General features: G+C 39.2%; 1 protein-coding gene across 1 annotated transcript in view; it reads right to left on the bottom strand.

Moving 5' to 3' along the window:
• Positions 1 to 3,552, bottom strand: part of LOC103518565 — a gene marked incomplete at its 3' end in the record, with an annotated part of 26,537 nt that extends 22,985 nt beyond the window's left edge. Inside the window, exon 1 of the mRNA XM_026830111.1 lies at positions 3,424 to 3,552. The remainder of the gene's footprint in view (positions 1 to 3,423) is intronic.
• Between the last annotated feature and the right edge of the window lie 3,915 nt (positions 3,553 to 7,467).

Here is a 7,467-nt window from a genome sequence, read left to right as displayed (position 1 = left end):
TGGGTGTGGTGTGTGTGGTGGGTGTGGTGTGTGTGTGGTGGATGTGGTGTGTGGTGGTGGATGTGTGATGGGTGTGGTGTGATGGGTGTGGTGTGATGGGATGTGTGTGATGGGTGTGGTGTGATAGGTGTGGTGTGTGTGGGGGGGAGTGTATTTGTGTGTGTGTGGTGGTCCCGTACAAAGGACGGGTCAACCACTAGTAAATAAGTATAGCTACGAAAAGATCCCTCTTTGTGTTGTTTAGCCTGCTGGGGTAAAGGGACTTTTTAGTCTCATTCGAGCAGGATAAACAAGGTATATTCTATTGCTATCTATTCTATCCTTTCTTTAACTTCCTTTTAAATCTAGCCTCAAAGGTAAATATACAAGAAAGAAATGACAAAGCCCTATTACAAAATTTAAACACTGGAAACAATTAGGTAACAATAATAAACAATAAACTAATTATATTCGTCGACAACAAAACAAACAAAGGTAGAAAGGAAATAATTAGACGTAGGGAAGAAGGAAGGAAGCCAGAGAAAAAAGGGGAGGGAGAAAGAGAAAGAGGGAGAGAGAGAAAGAGAGGAGCGAGAGAGAGAGTGAGGGAGGGAGAAAGAGAGTGGGAGGGAGAAAGAGAGTGAGAGAGAGAGAAAGAGTAGAATAAAGGAAAAGAATGGTAAGTAATTGGTTAAAGGTTAAGTTGTAAAAGAGTAACATTTGCTAGCAAAACTGTTTAAAAGTGGTAGTATTTTTGTAGGCAGGCATACCATCAACATCGATCGATTGTAGTATGGACGTACCTTTGGTTTTTTGTCCATATCCTATAACCTATAACAATAGTGTTACTCCAATGTGAAAGTTCATGTTTCTTTGAACAAGATTCAGGACGTAAGCAGTAGCATCTTGCGACTTGCTACTTGCGACGTGTGACCTCAGTGCGAAACGCGCCTAAAAGTGGTAGTATTTTTGTAGGCAGGTATACCATCAACATCGATCGATTGTAGTATGGACGTACCTTTAGTTTTTTGTCCATATCCTATAACAATAATCTGGCGTAGGCGTAGTCCCACTGGTGGAACCTTTATAAAAATGTACTCCATTGCGGAGGGAACATCCACAATGCTGTTCATGATATTGTATAACAACATTATGAATGCACACCTCCGCCTATCCTCTAAACTCTGAAGGTCCAAGTTCTCGGCTAGGAGTTTGTATGAGATGGCATTGGGGTAGGTTGGGTAAAAACCATTTTCTTTCTTGAACGATGACCTCAAAAATTTAGCTTGTACATTTTCCAGCAAAGACTTTTTTTATAGTCAAGATGGCTGAACCAATGAGATTCCGTTTTGGACGTCCACACTTGCTCCAAAAAGCGGAATCTAACAATCTCATTGGTTCAGCCATGTTGACTATAGAAAAAAATCACATAATAAAATACAGCTTTTTTAAATCAAACAAAATAAGATAGAGGTGACTAACAAAGCTTTCGTTTTTCCGCCTTTGCGTTTGGGATTTAGGTTCCACTCAGTCTTGTAAGCCCAGCCACTCACTATATTGTACCTGTCAGGTCTACCTGATAATGAGTAGCTGGCCTAAGGACAATTGAGTAGCTACCGAGTTACAGAGCAGCCACCAGTGGCGGCATTATCGGAATAAAAACATTTGTTTCGGCACAGAAAATAGACATTTGCAAAAGAAACATAATGTTAACAAGAATTTTGGGGTTTAGGGTAAGATTAGATTAGATGCATAAAAAAAGTCCATAAATGGTAAACACACCATATATAGATAGGTATAACTCATCTTTGGCAGCCAAATTGTTGAAAATTCAGATCTCCGTGGAGGAACTAGTTCCTAGAAAGGAAAATACACCTCAAGATGTTTTGGAAAGAAACTATCAAGTTCCCCAGTTTTCCCACCTCAATGTTGTGGATCCCTTTTTGTCCAGAATGGAGAGGCCAAACTTCTTGTATGTTGTACATCTAAGTATATCATATATTATACATGTGTACATCTCGTTATCTTTATGGACTAGTCCAAATTGGGGGGAAACATCGTTATAACGAAAGGAGAAGCCCTTACCCTTAATTGCTAAGGTTGGATCAGGCTTTTCTGTCATACATTTCGCTGGGATTTCAACCACCTATGAAGTCACGTGATTAGCCAAACCGTCACCCATCCAAATACCAACCACAGACAACGTTTCTTCAATAATCCGTCAAAGCATTCAACGTGCTATTGCTACTGGCCAATAAGAGCGACTTTTAAGAGTAAATACTCGAGTTTTTAGTTCTCATGAAGGTGTGTCCACAGCCACACATAGTCGACCGGCCGTCGATTGAAGAGGAGAATCTATGTTGTCGAGGCAGTGTGGACGGTTCAGTCGACATCGATCGATGACCGGTCAACTATGTGTGGACACACCTTAAGAACGGCTAAAAAAAGTTACTTTTAACAGTCAACAATCGTCTTTTATTTCTCACAAGACCGAAGATCTCTTGCACCTGTTTGGGTTTGGAGGAACTTTGTTTCCCCACCTGTTTATCGAACCCAAGCCCTGGAACAAAACTTGTCCTCTGCTCCAAATTATCATCTCACACCTGTTTTACATTTTGGTTAAAGTTCGGGGATTCATCGTGCTATAATAACAATGCGCCCACCACAAGAACCCCCCCCCCACACACACACACAAGCCCAAGGGCGTAGACATGGGAGGGGGAGGAGAGGGAGAGAAAGCCTGGGGAAGAAGGGATAGTGATTGCTGGTGAAGGAGACGGACGGAGAGAGAGGGGGAGGTATCAAGGTGGAGAGAGGAAGGGATTCCTGGCGAGAAAGAGAGAGAGAGAGAAGAGAAAAGGTAGGCAGAGGGAGAAAGATAGATAGAGAGACAAAGAGTGAGAAACAAAGATTGGAGAGGGAGAAAGATAGGTAGATAGGGAGGAAGAGAAAGAGAGAGGAGGGAGAAAGATAGATAGAGAGAATGAAAGGGAGAGAAAAGAGAGGGGCGAGGAGGGAGGGAGAAAGAGAGAGAAAAGAGGAGAGAGAAAGAGAGAGAGAGAGATGGGCGCAATGACCTGTTGGAGCATTCGTTTAAAATCAGGAAATATTACAGATTTTGCAAAAGCTTTTGACTCTTTAGAACCCCTTTGGGGAGACAGCAACCGATCAATTCCTAGAAACGCAGATTTTCTGGAGTGGAAAAAGAAATAGAAAAAGAAACATCACATACATATATTCTACACTTACATGAACGAGATAAAATTCAAGTAAATAAGAAAAGATAACACGGATTAGGCAAAAACAGAAAACATTGATAAAAAGGAAAGAAAACAATCAAAGCATGCAACTCTTGAACTCTTGAGGTTGAGGAAATAGGAAATAAACTCAAGTATATATAGGTAATAAAAGCATTTCAAAAGGTTGGTATTAACGTTTACTTACCTTTGAGTCAGTTAAGACCTAGAGTTATACAGCACATACGTAAGGAAATGGTTAGCAACCCAACAGCTAATATCTTATCAGTTTAGAATCACAAAAAGTACTAGAAATTACGTATTACTTATTACTCGACAGTTTCTTTTGGTTATACTCTTCTAAAAACACAAAAAAATGATAAGGAAAAATCACGTAGGTATTGTTTCTACCAATTAACACATTCAACATGTATTTATCCACTACCTACAGCAGACAAATAACAGTAAGATCAAATAAAAACTCCAGTTTAGAATCACAAAAAGTACTAGAAATTACGTATTACTTATTACTCGACAGTTTCTTGTGGTTATACTCTTCTAAAAACACAAAAATGATAAGGAAAAATCACGTAGGTATGAAACAATACCAATTAACACATTCAACACGTATTTATCCACTACCTACAGCAGACAAATAACAGTAAGATCAAATAAAAACTCTAAACGCCGCACGCATAAATGCTAAAACTTCTCACGCAGGAGAAAATCAAAAAAACCTCATGAATGAGCTGTGTAGAAATTCTCACAAAACTCTTTCAAGAAACAGATGAAAAAAAGTCCAATGCAACAACTATCAAACAAACCAAGGAACCAGCAATGCTCCCCAGTAAAAATACTTGCGTCATTAAAAAAGCGATTTGTACGTAGATACACTAGCCGAGAACTTGGACCTTCAGAGTTTAGAGGATAGGCGGAGGTGTGCATTCATAATGTTGTTATACAATATCATGAACAGCATTGTAGATGTTCCCTCCGCAATGGAGTACATTTTTATAAAGGTTCCACCACCACCAGTTGGACTACGCCAGAGAGAAGACCCTGCATTTTTCTCCTCTGGAAAGGCTGGGCGCAGCCCAATATTATTCTGCTTCAACACTGCCCACTGCTATGGAACTATATAACGAATACTCCTCAGATCTGGACTTTGCTGACCCACCCGGCCTTTTCAAAGAGAGGTTGAGGGGCCTTATGGGAAATAACCCAATTTTGCAGTTGTAGGTGTAATAGGTATTTCATTTATTTTTGTATATTAGATTAAATACCTAGGTAGGAAACTTTGTTTAGTAATTGCCCTCCCTGTAGGTGTAGGGCGTTAAACAAAGTCTTAAAAAAAAGTCACATAATAATATACGGTCTCCACACTTATTTCTGAAACATTTTTCTTGTCCTTTAATGTGTACCAGCCTTTATCTTAAAAGTTGCTCAACATTCGAAACAGTTGCGCAAATGTTGCGAAACAAACTTTTCCAGTCTGTTCCTACGAGCCCTTAACAGCTACAGCACTGATTTGTTGCCTCGGACACTGGTAGTGCTTGCTATTTTTAGTAGGTCACAATTTTATTTTAATCAATGATAATAACAATATTGTAGCGATAGGAACTCCTAATATTCTGACATTCTGTTCTGTTGGCAAGACTTGTCGTTGCTTTTTTTTATCAAAACGAAATAACCACAAAAATATGACAAGTTTTTGCCGTGTCTTACTTAGATATAGGATGTGTTTTGCTTTTTCACCTAGACTAGTATGGATTGAGATTGGGCTTTGGACAGTCTTTCGTGGTTGAAAAGGTTGGCCTTTAATGATATGAATAGCATCTTGCGACTTGCTACTTGCGACGTGTTACCTCAGTGTGAAAGCAAATGTTACTCTTTTACAACTTAACTTTTAACCAATTACTTACCATTCTTTTCCTTTATTTTACTCTTTCTCTCTCTTACTCTCTTTCTCCCTCCTCTTTTTTTTCTCTGGCTTCCTTCCTTCTTCCCTATAATGCGTCTAATTATTTCCTTTCTACCTTTGTTTGTTTTGTTGTCGACGAATATAATTAGTTTATTGTTTATTATTGTTACCTAATTGTTGTCACCGGCCGTCGATCGATGTCTACTGAAACCGTCCACACTGCCTCGACATCGATCAAGCTTAAATCTGGTGTCCACACATAGGTCAACGACGGTTGACTGGAAAAAAAGTTGTCTTTTGTCTTCTTTCTTTTCAATGTGAAATCTATGATGTGTAGACAGAGACCACAGTAGCTCTCCGCCCTGCCAAGAACAGTGATAATGGTACTTGTTTCAGACTGCTCGAAAAGGACTGAAAAGACCTTTTACTTAGGAAGAGGGTGATAAGTAGGAACCTAGGAATCTATGGGTAAGTTGGTGTCTCAAAAGATCCAACCAGGTCCCAGAGACCAAGGGCGTTTATTAAAGCCGATGGCCCTACTTATACCAATGGGTAAGTTGGGGAAAATATAGCAAAATGTCATCCTTTACTTTTCCCCAAAAAGGTTTTTTTCTACAAAGACTTAGGTACTTCTTTTACTACAAAGGTCCAATAAAACAAGTCTACAAAGGTCCAATAAAATAAGTCTACAAAGGTCCAATAAAATAAGTCTACAAAGGTCCAATACCTACTTTAGGTATCTACTTCAAATTCAGAATGATTCGAACTTTTTTTCCTCACCTTTGACATCGCTTTCGTCACTATTTGCCGTGGAAATAAACAAACGAAATTAGGAAGTGAAGGAAAACCCCAAAAAAGTTCAAGACCTGGGCGGTAGGTACCTGTAGCGGCGCTGACCAGAGAATATAATTTGTGTCAGTCTGGTTCCAATAAAATTTGGAGAGCAACAGCTCTCCGCCTTGCCGAGTTTTCCCTTCAAATTTGTGTTGTCACTTTAGGACATCAGTCTGGTTCCAATAAAATTTGGAGAGCAACAGCTCTCCGCCTTGCCGAGTTTTCCCTTCAAATTTGTGTTGTCACTTTAGGACATATGTAAAAGTCTAAGATGACCAGTCAGGGAAACTCCACATACCTACGTACTTAGATCTACGTATTAAAGGCCAACCTTTCCTTCAGTTTTCACCACGAAATACTGTTCAAAGCCCAATTTCAATCCATAATACTAGTCTCGGTGAAAAAGCAAAACACATCCTATTAAGAACTCGGTTTGGACGTCACAACAGTCATACTTACTTAGGTACTTTGTTTGTCCAATGTCACCAACAATGAATTGCCGACATTACCGTCTGATTGATTCCTGCCAGTATTGTCAGCAACAGTCATAAAGTTGATGGACTTTTTAAAAATTAGTTGGTTTAATAATACCAGGTACCTTCCGGTCGATGTTTAGCTGTGTACCTAGTGTTTAGTGTACCTACTTAAAAGAAGTGATCTCTGGCTTTTGTCAAAAGTTTGATTTAGTTTGTCTTTAGGTCTGTTTGTTTTGTTCGCAGCTTTTGAAAGCTTAATAATCCGATTTTGATGACATTTGTATGCAATCCGCCGTGAGAGAAAGTGAGAGTGGCAAACTTATGTACATGTCCAACATTTAGAATATTTTCCGACTAGATTTTGGAGCCCGTCTGGGTTCTTTTTCTGGGTAACTTCTAACTACTATTTTCACTGAACCATTACCTTTTTTTCCCATCAATCTTTCAATCTAATTTCGATGTTTTATATAAGCCTTAGTTTCTCTGGTTTTGAAGAGTACCTAATAGGTATCTTGCTAACAGTTAAACTCATGATTTTGTCTGGTGTAAATAAATACTTCCATAAACTTCCTCTATTTCCGAAAAGACGGACATTCAGATTAGGCCCCTCATCTGCACAAGCCCACCATCACGCTACAAGACGCACAACTTTTCGCTCGTCCTGTAGGAAGCGACGCTCACATTTTTAACAAACACATAAACATCATAGGGTATTCACAAAGACCTTGGTGCGAGCATTATCACAATCACTAGCATCACTTCTCACAATAATAACACTTAATATCAAGGGGGCGCGCCTTTTTTCCCCCCGTGTATAAACTAACAAAGAAGAGTCAAATTGTGTCTGAAATTTCGCAATCGGGGAAAAATTCGAATTTGAGACGGGTTTTTGAGTTTGAAGATGAACTTGGAAGTGGCATCTCCTCAAATATGTTTTGAATTGATGATATAAATATCCTCGTGATAGGTTCGGTAAAAACCATTTTCTTTCTTGAACGATGACCTCAAAAATTTAGCTTGT

This window comes from Diaphorina citri, unplaced genomic scaffold, assembly GCF_000475195.1.
Source record: "Diaphorina citri unplaced genomic scaffold, Diaci psyllid genome assembly version 1.1 scaffold61, whole genome shotgun sequence".
NCBI classification, from domain to species: domain Eukaryota; kingdom Metazoa; phylum Arthropoda; class Insecta; order Hemiptera; family Psyllidae; genus Diaphorina; species Diaphorina citri.
This window is presented reverse-complemented; position numbering and strand designations above follow the sequence as displayed.